This window comes from Polypterus senegalus, chromosome 4 (genome assembly GCF_016835505.1).
Source record: "Polypterus senegalus isolate Bchr_013 chromosome 4, ASM1683550v1, whole genome shotgun sequence".
Classification (NCBI taxonomy): domain Eukaryota; kingdom Metazoa; phylum Chordata; class Cladistia; order Polypteriformes; family Polypteridae; genus Polypterus; species Polypterus senegalus.
The window spans coordinates 114905965-114920656 of NC_053157.1; the positions used below are offsets into that span (position 1 = coordinate 114905965).

Consider the following 14692-nt stretch of genomic DNA (forward strand, 5'->3'; position numbering starts at 1 on the left):
GACAGGACCTATTCCTTATGGTGTGCCAGTGTTGGTCACATCCATATCAGATACACAGTCCTTAAGTCTCACAAACTGTGGTCTGCCCTTACAGATACAATTATCTACTGAACACTTTACAACAGTGAATGAAGAGTGTTTGAGGGATAATACATAAAAAAAAGGTCAGGGGTTGATGGCTGTTGGAACAGCTATTAGAAGAACTTCATGGAAAACCAAGTATCTGGTAACAAAACAAAATCAAAAAATAATGCTGAAAGCATGCAAACAAGAAGCTGTAATGGTTTGTCCTTTCTCTGACACAAATTCTTTGATTATTTTTTTAAGTTAATCTAAAACTTGGACAAAGACAGCAGAGTGACAACATTTTAAATACTGTCAACACGATATTGTCATGTGTCACGTTGCTGACAGACCAGGTGCCTAGCAACAGATTTTCTTCTCAACAACAATATGACCAAGACCATGAATATCAAGTCTCAAAATAGTATTGCCCGTGGGAGACTAACAGTGTAAGAATAAAAATTAATAACGACAAGAAAATAACATTGTGTAAGCTGTTAGCATTGTGCATAGAATCTGCAGGTTTCCAAATGTACTGTATACTACAATAATGCCATACCAACAATTGACAACTAATAGACAACCACCACCAATATCAATAAAAAGTGAGAGTTTTACAAACTGCAGAAATTCACGTTATCATGGATAGAACATTCTTGTAGAAAAATATGTATGGACCAAAAGGTTTACGTAAGAGACTGCCATTTTAATTTCATTTAATGCCGCAATGGCCTTTGTGCATCTACTACCTAAAATTTGCAAGGCAAGTGAAGTCCAGGGCAAACGTTTCTGGACATTTAAGAAGAACAGTATGGGGAAAAAAAGAATGTGAAAAAATAGATTGTACTTTAATTGTGAATGTTATGAGTATCAATCATTTATTAAAACGGGCCTTCACTTTCCTGTGAACTTTCTGCATTACTGGAAGATACTCAGGACCAAGGGATCCTTGTAAGAAGTCATTGTGTGACTGTGTACAAGCAGTCCAAGTCAGTTCTAGTCTTTATAGTCAGTCAATTTTTATATTCTGTTTTTTCCAAATTTAGTGTGTCAGGGATCTGCATCATGTTCAAAGCAGGAACCAACCCCATTTGTGCTGCTCATCTTTCACAGAACACACTGACTGGTTACTTAAGGTTAATTTCAATAAAGACATAAGAATAACACTTGCGGATGCTGAGAGCAATTTATTTGTAGAAGGCATACAAAAAAAATCTGTTTTTCTATGGAAATGTTTGCAAATTAATGGTAGTTACATGTTTACACGTACATTCACATAAGATCTTTACTGAAAAAGGTTTCATTTTCATTCAAAATACTATACGATCATGTTAAGGTGTAAGTGCATGCAATTTCTTTATCACTATAGTACTATTTCAAATGATACATTGAATAAGAAGCCTATAAAATCTAGAGTATCACAGAGTCAAACCTTGCAGTTTTAACATTATTTGACAAATTCAATTACAATGGCAATATCAATTTAAAAAAATAAACTTCAATAACCAGATTAATTTATTGTTCATAATAGAGTCATTATTGTCATGTGTACAGAATATGTGTAATATTTACTTGCACATGCTAATCAACATGCAACACTTTACTTTGACAGAGCTAGATCTATTCATTCAAGCATTATCTCTAATTTGTTTACTGGAGTATAAATTCAAACACTATAATGAGTTGTTAAAACCCATTTTTAAATGTAAACATATAATGTACAAACATGTTGTTAATTATTGGAAAATGAAAGCGATGCAATTCATAACATACTTGTGTTTTAAAATGAAGCAAATACACTACATAAACTTTGCTTACTGTAATGCCAATAACTGAGTGTGTAGTAGTCATAAAAACAAGAACAAAGTGCTTAAACTATAATCTATTAAAATAGCAACACTTAAAAGTATTTTTTAATATTAAGTTTATTAACCTAAATCTGTTGTCCAGATAGAATTTGAAAATGCATGGTTTTTTGTAGATATAAATTTAGTTTACGTTCCTTTTCATTATTTTTTTACTCCTTGAACATGTACATTGTTTGCTCCTTTTCATTTTCCTGCATGGCCACTCTCCCTTTGCAGTGCGGTCACAACGCATGCATCAATCATGACTTATTCGACACTGTGTTACTTAAGTGTATAGGTTTGCAGGAACAAACTGTGTATTTATGCAAAAATAAAAGGAAGACCATTTAAAAGAATAAAATGTAATGTTTTTTGTTGGACTTCTGCAATTATTCCATTCCATTCTTTAATAGTGTTTTCTAGTTTTCAATGTTAGGTCAGGTTACGTCGGGGAGCATGCACTGGTACGGCCCGTTACTGCACCCAACACACGATGAAACAACTCAAGATCCCAATTGACAACCCCCAGGCAGACATGCGGTCCAGTCCCACCTTCTGGAAAGGACCATCCATCTGCCGCAGCCAGGTGTTATGTGGGTGTCCCCTTGGCCTGGCCCAGCCAACATTTTTAATGTAATATAAGAATATTCTCCTTAATTAAGAGAGTGTTATCTGTTTCACGTCTCAGATTTTACTGTTTATGCTCTTACCTGTACCACCATATTGTACCATGACATATTGTATTTTTGCTGTCATAGGACATTTGGTTACAATTTTACAACTAATTTCTGTGTTTGCAGCTTGGGGTCTCACAGCAAGTTGGTGTAGTTTGAACAAGAGGCCTTGTGGTTTAACGTGCCTTTAAAATGTAAAAGTCTGGTCTCTGTAGTGTAGTAGTTAGTGCTGCTGGCTCACGGCTCTGGAGATTTTGGTGCTGATCCCAGTTGTGTTAGAGTGTGAAGCTTGAATGTTTTCCCCATGTCAATTTTTTTGATTCTAAACCAGCCTTGTGCAAGAGGGAGTCCTATAATATGCTGCCATAGTGTATCCAAGGTTGGACAGTGTCTGCTCTGGATGGCACCAAGAAAGGCTCCATTCCCCCGAGAACCAAGTAAGAAGATTGTGGCTGAGAGCTCACTGACACAGGCTGGTTGTGCCCACAACTGTTAAATATTTTTTCCTGCAGCTTGTTGCAGAATTTTTGACATTTGCTTTTAGCAACAGCAGAATGTGCAAATGAGTCATGAGAACTCTGGCCTGTTTTGTGAAAATAGGAAATAAAGAATAACAATAATACACCTACCCGCTTTCTAAAACTCTTTTTCCTCCTGGTGAGGGTCACAGGGAGCCACAGCCATTCATAATATTAATAACAACAGAGTGAGCGCCATTCTTTCCAGGGAGCCTAATTATGATGTTTTATTCAACTGTCAAAGCAGTCTGTTAAACATTGTTCTACACATGTGTGGCACACAGTCACACTTTTACTCTCAAATGTCTCCTTTACATGCTATGACAATTTGTTTTTTCTTATTAAAGGTATTGCCACCTAAATTTTTTCCTACATGTTGAAAGGGCCACTTTAACTTGCTGTAGCCATGGATCCTTTTTGGTTCTGTGACACATCTCTATTCAGCTTTCCTTCTGCACAAGTTGTCTTATCGGCAACAGAAAGTCAGCCAGGACTCAAACTAAAGCTGCTCTTCTTCAGTTCAGAGGTCATCACAGAGAGATCTCGGCCTTCAGTTAAGAGGTCACCCAAGTTGTCCCTCACTGCGTGCTGATGAACTACAGCTGTGCCCCATTCTGATTGCAATTACACGAGCCACACGAATTTCATTATTCAGAAGAGCAGCTGGTGCCATTAATTCAATGTAGTTCTTGTACTCATCCCAAAATAGAGGGGGTGGACACGTGGCTAAAAGAGACTCATATATAAAATTGTAATAAATCTCAAAACAGTTACTCTGCTGTACTAAAGCTGGTTTAAATCGTCACTCTATACTGCTTTCATTATGCTCTTTGAACTTCAATTCTCTAACAGACGGTAGTGGAAGCTGAAGTCTATTCCAGCACCTGCAAGCACTAACACTGGACAGGATGCCACCCTCTCACCAATGTAGAGACTACAATATCTGTTTTCGCTGCATATCTTTGGGATTTTGGGAGTCAACTGTACTTAAGAAAAACCTATGCAGTCACAGGTGGAACATGTAAACTCTACACAGACAATGGCAGCTACAGAAATGAACTCAGGACCCTGGAGCGGGAGTTATCTACCATGCAATACAATATAAGTTGACCCTGCCCATACATGGAGACGCTATGAAAAGGGCATTTTTTTACTGTGTTTAAAATGCACATTTTGCAGTCTCTCTATACCTCCAGTGTATTCTGCACATCAAATGGACTATGGCTTCAAAGCTAAGGAGTTGAGTCTTTTCAATCAAAGCGTATAGCAAATAAAAGGTGTCTTGACAAAAGTATTCAGAATAACTCAGATAGAAAACAGAGGCATTTGTACAGATTTAACAAAGTGCCTTTTTCCCTAAAGCAATGACATGTTAGAGCATGGATCCAATTACCTAGTGACACAGTGTAAAAGTAGGACACTGAAAAGCTCCGAGTCCCAACTGGATTCAGTCTTAGCATCACTAGGGCATTCCACTTCTGGCGACTTCCCCTTCAGCTGCTTTTCATGTCATCTTCACTGTTAATCACCAAATAATGCTCATACATGAAGAATGGTTTGCTTAATTGAAACTTTTAAACTTGTGACAATAATTTTTCAGAATTACATCTTTTGTAAAAACTACTGAGGTCACTGTCTTTAAAAATGCTGCATGAGTAAGCATCATTTAGGGTTTAGAACTCTTTAGAGCGCCTTTTTAACCACATTATGCATACATTGGCCACTTAAACACGTTTACAAAAAAAGATCATAGTTTATGTGATAAATACTGTGTCGCCTCAGCATTTAGAATTCACAGTGGCAAATCAGCAGTGTTTGAAGTCAGAACTGACTAATTCCCCATTACCTGCGACTCCATGCTGGTTTCTTTTCAGTTATTAATGATCTAACATTTGTGGTTTGCTTTTAGCAATACAATTGGCCTACTGGAAATGAAGGAAATGGCTTTGCTATGCTACAGACCAGTTCTAGTCCCTGGCTCAGGTGTTTTTTTTTAATTCAATCTTTTTCTTATCTTTGTAATATTATTTTGTAATTTTTTTTGTTTTTGATTGTATAACTATAGCATGTTATTTAATTAATTTGCTAAAGCACATGGAATATTATTTTTATTATGGCATGTGTATGTTTCTTTTACTTTGAGCCTAAGGGTTCAGGACCCCCTGGCACAGCAGCTGTGGGACTGCCCATAGGCCTCTACTTCTGAGTAAGCCTCAGTGCTAGTGCACGCAACCTGACAAGAACAGGCCATTCAGTCCAACATTCTGCAACATGCTCATCCCTCTTTTGTGTCTTAATATTGTTTGGTTTCTAATTAAGGAAAAGAGAAATAATTAAGGGGGCTGAGTCTTAAGATGTGCATCAATTAAAATTAAGGCAAAGAGTTAATTAGCAGCAAAATCTGGGCACTAATTAAGAAAAGGGTTAGAGTGAAAACCTGCAGACCTCTGACCTAGACTGTCCAACCTAACATCAAGTCACAATTTGAATGTCCCTAAGGTCCTACACTCAACCATCTATTGCTCTTTTCATTTACAGGGTCCAATGGAAGCTCAGCTCTGGAACATCAGGCACAAAGCAGAAACCAATTATTGATGCTAGATCAGTTAAGTACAGGGGAACAAACTAACATCATGTCAAGATGTGAAGATTCCTAAGGTCCTACTCTTCACCATCTATTGCTCTTTCCAATTACGGGCTTCAACTGTCTATGACCCTATCTCCAGAACATCAGGCACAAGGCAGAAACCAACTATTGGCACTAAATCAGTTAATTACAAGGGTGTACAAGGAACAGACACATGCACATCTACTGAGGATCCTATTGGTAGAGGTTAGAGTCACCAAGAAAATTCAACATCAAGACGAGGAAAATTTCCCAGCTCCAGACATCTGCCAGAAGAGTAATGAGACCCAGATCCTTGAGCCATGAGATAACAGTAATTAATAATCACAAACTAGGGTAGGGTTCATGCAATCCAGCAACCTCTAGTAACAAGAATCGGCAATTATACATCTATAAAAGATGCCAACTTCCTTATATCTGGCTTTGGTAGAACTGAAAATAAAAGCTAAATTAAGAAAATAAACATTTAATTACTCTTGAATCTGCTGGATTCCAGTGAAAAATTGAAACACGTTTCAGCATGTTATAGAAATGTTACGGTTTGTACTTTAATTGAATCAATTAAAAAAAAAAATCGGCAAGTTCATATTTAGCTAAGATTAAAGTGATTCGCTTACCAACAATTCAGCTTTGTTTACTGGAGAGTAATTATGTATTTCACTATTTGATGCTTTACCTACTGCTAAAATTACATTTCTAATTAAAGTTGTCATGGGACGAGTCTTCTGATGTGTTTGAATTGAGGACACAGCCAATGGCATGGCTTAAATTTCTAGGCTTGGAAAAGGTGAAAAAGCTCAATATCTGCCCTCAAAATAGAAAGTTAATAATATCTAGGAAAATATTGACCCATTTATGTTCACTTAAAGCATCTATGGGGAATGGTCACTTAACCTTCTCAACTGCCCAATCAACCTGGTGGTCTGTGAATGACAAGTTAGTTACAGTTTTCTATAAGCCCAAAGTAGAAAACAGGCCATTATCAGAAAAGTAAAAGATGATCTACAACACATAGGGGCTGGTATACCGAATCAAAGGTTATTTCTTGCAAACGTTAAGGCAGTTGTGGGAAAATTTTCACAAACATTAATCACACAATATGGGTACACCAACAACATCGACACCTTCAGTTACATGGAACATCAGGTCCAGTTGAATAAGTAGGAAAGACTCACTTAAATCCATAGATGAAGTGACATTTTAGTATGCAACAAGCTGATAGTATCGTTTTTATAATTGCACAAAGGTGTATTGTATTTTTTATGTAAAGCACTCTTACTAGACAATATGAACTATTATAATCATATGGCTTTTACTTCAGTTATTTTATTAAGATCATTTGAAAACCTGAATTTCCAGATGGGGGTTGGTTCTTGCCTTGCACATGTTATTGTCATAAGCACTGTTTCTCTATCATGACAAATTACACTTAGCAGGTTTGACAGTAGTTATAGTACGCCATATTGCCTCTGTCCTAAACTCATTGTCAAAATCAGACAACAGATCCACAATGAAAGTATTTCTCAGCACATCTGCATAGTCCATTTTCTGTTTTAATCAATATATGGGATTAGAAAGGGAATTCTTCCAGCTCTGTTTTAACCCTTCAAAATAGTGCTTTTAGTAACATCGTCCAGCACATAACATTCTGCTTTCCGGGTTCAATTTTAAAGTCTGTTTTCATTTGTGATCCACTTGTGATTTCCTTTGAAATAAATCTTAAAAAAAAAGCCTTTAAAGAAAAAATAAATTCTCCCATCAACACACTGTATGCCTCAAATATCTGCAGCCTTCTTTTTCTGGCAGAAAATGAATCAGTCTGCAAGATGACATAAACATGACTTCAAAAGCTGTCAGTGTATTTTAGCTTTCTGGGCATCCGTTTTTACAAAATGCAGATTTCCAGGAGAGAGGCATATAAAGCCAATAATAAAGTGTGGCGCAGAGAATTTGTTTCATTGTATGTGTTTTTTTTCTCTTTTAGTCCTCATCCTGTCTTCATGTTCTTGATATAATGCCTATGATTACTCACTTTTACATACTTAACTACTTTATAAAAAATCATCAGGAGGGATGACAGGTAAATAAATGAAAGCATATAACTTGTGAATGTTGCTTAATTTTAAAGGTGCAAAATAAAAATGGATCAATGATTGATGAATTGGATAAGCTTTCCTCAATGTAATTGGCACGGTACAGTTGACACACATCAACGTTTCACTTTCAGAGCCAGCCTTTCCTCTCCAATTTTGTCAGGATGACATACAGTAGATGGAACCGAGATACTGAGACTGAGTACAGATCAAAGAGATTGGATCTACAAAGTCATGTGACACCCACTCCACACTCAGTGGCTGGCAACAAAATGAGTGGCTGCCATATGTGGTAGTGCGGGTTCATGGCTCAGAAAAAGATTTTTAAATAAATGAATAACTGGCTGGCTCAGTCTCCTTGGGTGTGTGTGCTCATGCAGGTACAGGGGGTTGGTGGAATAATTGGGGTAAGATGTGCCTGCCTGTGAGGATGCAGTTGGTCTCGATTGCTAAATCAACTTCCTGTAGTGCAAGATTGGGGTGCTGTGCCCATGGAGGCACATAAGGAAGACTAAGCACGAGAACAGAGGAGAACTGAGTGAAGAAAAAAATGAAAGAACAACAAAAGAAAGGAAAGGAAGGAGGTTAAGAAAAGAATGGAGAGAAGGCAGGAGGCAGCAAGACCCGGTGCAAGTGAGTGAAAAAGAGAGGGAGAAGGCAGGCAGCCTGAAGGAAGTCCCTCGGGAGAGGTTGAGGCCAACGCTCGTGGTCTGAAGGAGGCCATTTCAGTCGAGCGATTGAGGAACTGGAGTGACTGAGGTATTGTTCGGTTGAAGCGACTCTGCATAAGGCCAGAAGAAAGGCAGCAGGAGCTGCAGGGGTACTGAAGGCCCAGAAAGGTGTCCTGCGGAGGGAGCCATGGACCACAAGGACGCGAGCCTGGCAATGGGAATTGAAGGCTTGGTGTAGTGCCCTGCTGGAGCCACAGACAGCGACAGGGGACTGAGCCTAGCAGCAGCACTGAAAGTTGGCTGAACTGCTCATTAGGCACCTCCTTGGCTACAACAGCCCACACTGGGTAAAGCTAAGAAGACGTCCATTTTTAAAGGATTGCACCAGGGCTCATGTTTTTATGGACAGCTTCATGCACTGTGTTTTTAACCTTATATTAATGGATTATTTTAATTGATTTTAACCACCACCTTTACTTTTTGAGTATTTATTTCTTGAACATTTAGAGCACTGCACTTCTGAAAACTATTTGATTGTGGCTGTTTTTAATAAAAACACTTTTATGCACCTACCCCTTGATTTGTGTGAATGTCATCATCTACTGACTCATCCTTCGGGTACATTATTGGGAGTAACAGGGTCAAGAGGCTCCTGGAAGGAACCGGTAGCATGGGGCCGACCTACACTGTCACACCATTGTTCGATCTGGGTGTCCAGTAATGCAAATGCAACACACCCAGAGAATAGGGTCCCAAAAGAGAAGCCACAGCATACCTGTTTTAGTCACCAAACCCCACAGTTGTGCTTTCAAAACTCTACACACTAATTTTGGTTTCTATGTCTTACAGGGTTTTTTGAATCCATTTGAGATATTGGATATTGGACTCAGCTGTTCCAGGGATCTAAAAAATATTTAGCATCTTTCCACAGTGACATTTTGATTTCCCTGGGCACCACTATTGTGGGCAAGATTGTTGTGATGGTTGCAAGGGCACTGCTAGGGATAAAGCTCAGGTCAAGCTTGGGTTCAAAGGTATAACGGTTGCCAGTTAAGATTGTCTGAGTTTCACTCAGGTCAAGCTTGGGTTCAAAGGTATAACGGTTACCAGTTAAGATTGTCTGAGTTTGCAGATCATTCCTAAAGAGAAATTAAAGGTATTTGCAAATGTATTTGTGTGTACTAAAGGTTCCCTGACCAGTTTCTATTCACTTCAACTTTGATTTGGCACTGATGTTTCGTTAATGTGTGTTACGTTTTCAACTATTGACTATGTATATGTCCCCTCTGATCTCGCGATCCCTTCTATCAAGCCCTTGCAACATGCCATTATGATTTTGAGCATAACACAGTCTTTACCTCGACTCAAGCAGCATGGCTCATCTGTTGTAGAAATCAGTTCTGAGCAACACTGTGATTATATTGGTGGCACAAAGCTAACAGGTTCTGACAATAGCTTCATCTGGTCTTGACTGGAAAAGCACAAATATGGTTCCCACTACTATATTGCTTGCATTCATATATATCAAAAACTTGTGATTAAGATCCTGAAAAAGTTTTTATTACGGCTTGCAATAACAATCAGGATATGTTCAAGTCTGCTTTGCACTAAAAATAATATTTTTTTTGTTAGTGAGTCCAGCAAAGTGTTGTAATCACTGGTACACATTAACCGTCAGGAGCATTTAAATAATTTTAAGGAATGCATACAGGTCCGCTAGGCTCTCTGGCTGTGCTCGGCCATCCACTTGCGATATCTTGGTCAACCATGTGTTGCTAAGACTTGCCTCAGCATGGTGGCTTCAATTTTCTGGGGTTGACTTTAAGACCTGCTTGCTCAATGCTTTCCAGCATGATGCAAAATTTGAATAAGAATTCCAGATTTGAAAGCCTGCACCAGCTAGACATCCAAATCCACTGTGCAGGCCAAATGAATTCATTGACAAATATGATAGAGAAGCCATCTTAGGGAGATACTTAGCATGCTCTGTTTGTCATTTATGGCTGCAAACATTGTAAAGTGTATGATCACTCCAATGAACCAGATCATATTGTTAAGCCTTTGCAGTGCACAACACAATGAGACCCTCAATTCTGGAAAAGGAGCTATCCAAAGGCTTTCATATTTCTTACTTTATTTAGCTGCTATACTTTTCTTAGTCATTCACCTGCGCTGAATGTGTTTGAGCAGAGTATCGTATCCACTTTATAGGAGTGAGTGTACAACTTATTGTGAAGCACAAAGAGCCTTGTGAGCACTTACTGCGGATTCTTGACTTGCTCTGTGGACTTCTGTATGACATTTCTAGCATAACATCTTTGTTCTGGAGAACAGTCATAGCTTCTTTTGCCCAGGAATGAGCTGCCTGGTTTATACCATATGAAGCCTGTGTGCAGATCACAACACAAAGTGCACATGCGGTAATTTATGCTTGTTGCAGCCAGAAGATCTGAGACTCTTCTGATAGTGTCTGCTATTACTGACTTTAAGAGGAAGAAGAAAAAATGGTGGCGTGTCAGGCCCTTTAACCAAAAGTGGTGAAGGAAGGGCGAGTATTTTTGTGAATGGAGGACGAACATAATGAGCAAATACATTTCAAATGATTTTAGAGGTCTTCTTTGCGTTTTGATGACCTGTGGCATCAAATTCAGCCATTCATTCATCATTCTGGCACCCACATAACCAGCCTCTCCTTAAAATTCATCATTTTGGATACATGACGCTGCCTCAGCCTTGTCATGTAGGAGGAAAAATTTCCACGTGCAGCGCATGGCAGAAACACTATGTTCTAGCCGTGTGCAAGTCGTGTTTCATAATTTTTGACACATGGCCCTTGTGCCCAGAGCACGCGTGTCGTATATAAATAAACCTTTAATACCATGTGCTGGTATAGTTAGATATAGTCATATGCTGTTCTCTTTTGAACACAAGGTATTCTGCCCTTCAGCCAACCATCCACAGCCTTATTCTTTCACTTCACCAATGGACCTGCTTAGTCTTTTGTTGTCTTATCTTACGGAAGGTCATTACCTGTTTTCCTCCAGGTTGCAATTTTTTCTCTTCTACTGCCTTGCAGACTAATAACTGAGTTTGCAGTGTCTGTTTTTTTTTTCTCCTTTTGAGCCATGATGGGCACAGTCTTGGTCTAATGTCACTCCTTCTTTCCTAAGAACCCTTGAACAATTGACAGCAGTGTACAAACATTTTGTATACATCATGAATACTTGGATTTATGCAAACAGATTTCAAGAATGTTGGCCAGTGGGACAGTTGTAATCACATGGGGTGGGATTTAATGGCATGCTTTGGGTCCCATAAAATAAATTTTCTTATAATTTCTTCCTTATAACTATTTAATCAGTGACATTCTCATATAAGTCAGGCTAATCAGAAATTAAAGGATTGTGTGGATACAGTTCAGCACAAGAATGGCAAAAACTACAAGATTTAATATGCTCTGAATACAGCACAATAATGAATATTATATGATCTGGTCTGAATTAATCAGAAACAACAGCTCCAGTTGGGCTGTAATACATGACAATGTCACAGGTGTACTGAGACTAGGTCACCACCCCAGAAACCATCCAAGCAACTGTCATATGAATCAGACCATTGATGAATGAGGCTAATGGACACTGTTGTGATACATGTAGAGTATGCACAGTAACAGATGGACTACAAGAGAGGCCTCCAAAATGCTTCAACCAGTGGTACCAAAAGGGTCCTTCCAGAATACAGAACTAATTGTACCTTGCTAGAGGAGGGAAATGAGTGGCAGCAACACAAGCAACATCCATGTCTATCAATACAAAATACAAACTGGCAGACTATTGGGCTATAAAACACAAACATTGGTGGATTAGTAAAACATTGCCTAATCTGATGACTCCTTGCTAATGTTCTGGTCAGGATATACAGTACCTGAAATGTCATGAATCTTTGGATTTATGCAGGCAGATTTCAAGAATGGTGGTCAGTGAAGCAGTTGCAATCACATGGGGTGGGATTTTATGGCACGCTTTGAGTCCCATAAAATGAGCCGAACAACGTTTGAATGCCACAGGAGAGATGATCATCATTGTCTCCTTTCATGGCAATTGCTTACCAATCTACAAAGGGAGTTTTTCAAGGGAATATATACTGTAAATATGTGCATGATTTTAAAAATGCTAGAAAGTTTTGATGTATAAATCTCTAGGACAATGTAATTAATATTACCTGCCCTAATAAGAATATCTGTCTCTCGCACATGTGGCAATGAATGTTTATTCTGAATTTGGCTCTAACCTCGCTCAGTCATTGCTCACTCTTTCTTGCAGTGAGACTCATTATAGTAATACTTTTAAGGCAAACATGTCACAATGATTGAAAGTAGTCCGATATTTCCTCCAAATTCTGTAAAGGTTACCATAGGGTCAGGTAGCTGAAAGGCTTCTGCAGCATCATCATCATCTATTGTTGCAACAGCAAAAAGAAGGTAAAGATGACCTATCTCCCATGCCATTTCTTTCTGACCAAATAAAGATATTTTTCTAACTTTAAATGGCCTCCTATTGCTCATACTGATATAGAACAGAAATAAACACAGTAAATATGAAAACCATCTGGGATGAGAAGTTAATGCGTAATTTTAAATTGAAAAAAAGTGGAAAGCAAAGAGCAAAAGCCGCCTCGGCTTAATTAGGGCATGAGTGCACTGTGAGTAAGCTACCAATTTTTATCAGATTTCTGCCACAGTGTACTTAATGGTGCTCAGCATCTGAGGTGATTTATTCATAATATAGCACAAGTTTGTGGAAAAAAAAAAACAAGATTATGTGCAAGAATCTAAAAGAAAAGTTGTTTTTTGCAGATGAATTTGTGCGCTTGACATTTATCAGCCTCTTTATTAGATAAAGCTTACGAGTAATAACTTTAACAAAAGCATGCAGAAGAGCAACTTTTCTGAGTTGACTGTTCCCTGAAATATTCAGCTGGTCTCGTGTTTATATTTTTTGTGAAAGAAGACAAAAGAGCTACCAGAGACTCAAATTGGTGAAGATGTTTATATGATGCTGAAATAATTTAATTAATTGAGGATTCTTTTGAAGATAATATTTTTCATATTAGAGGTGGTGTGCAGTGAAGTGGGGAGACTGAATCAAGGCAACTCTTAACCTCGGTCTGGTGGCATCTGCATGTCCTGGAGTTTATGTGTAGCTTTCTTTGGCTTTCCCCCCATATCCCACGCAGGTTAAGTTAATGAAGGTCTCTAAATTGGCCTGGAATGAGTCAGCCAATGAGCTGATCATTACCACTGAGTTGCCAGGTTTGGACAACTGGAAATGCATGCTGACATTATGGGCATGATGGGATCAACTCCGACAACTGCCTTTTCCAAATTAACCGAGTTTACAGATAAAACTTTGCAAGTGTAACCTTTAATTATTTTATAGGGTTAACGAAACCTCTGCTTCAGATTGTTAAGAATATTTTAAAATTCAGATTTGTGTTTCATTTTGTGGACAGATATAGTAGGAGAGATATAAGGCTTTGATGTTAGCCTGTTTTTTTTTGCTCTGTCTTTTGCTCTGAATCTCTTCACATAATGAAACTGATATTTTTACCTTTAGCATTATAACAACTCTGGCCTCTGTGTTGCAGAACACAATTAAGTAGGGAGGGAGTTCCATTCATGTTGCATTACTTCCCTTATTTTAAAATGTGTGTTTTAAAAAGTAGGAGTGTATGAAATATGAAAATTAACTTAAGTTAAGCCCCATTACCTTAAATTGAAATATGCAGATTCAGAAAAAGATTGCATGATTGGATGAATAATGATACACATAATCTGATTTTTAAACATTTAATGAGCAGTGACATGAAATGATCTGTCCTCTTTAAAGAATCACGGAAAGCAAAGCTCTAGGCCTGCTGATCTTCCTCAAGTATTTGTTTAAAGAGGGTCAAGCATTGCACCGCCACTAGTGCATTGCCAGCGGGTGTTATTAGGATAATCGAACATGGAAGATCAAACACAAAAACTTCTACATATGTCACAAGAGAGCTCAAGTGCCACAATAGCCAACCAAAAAGTTCACTTCATCTGGTAACATTCACCCATTGCCTTCCATTCCTCCACTCTTCTTCAACGTGACTCAAGGTTGCTCAATCAAACCAAGACACAGAATGAAAAGACGTCATGTATTTAGTAAATT

General features: G+C 38.3%; 1 protein-coding gene across 7 annotated transcripts in view; it reads right to left on the reverse strand.

The window, feature by feature from the left end:
* lnx1 (ligand of numb-protein X 1) overlaps positions 1-14692 on the reverse strand; it is a 279852-nt gene that overhangs the window by 80461 nt on the left and 184699 nt on the right. The window lies entirely within an intron of this gene.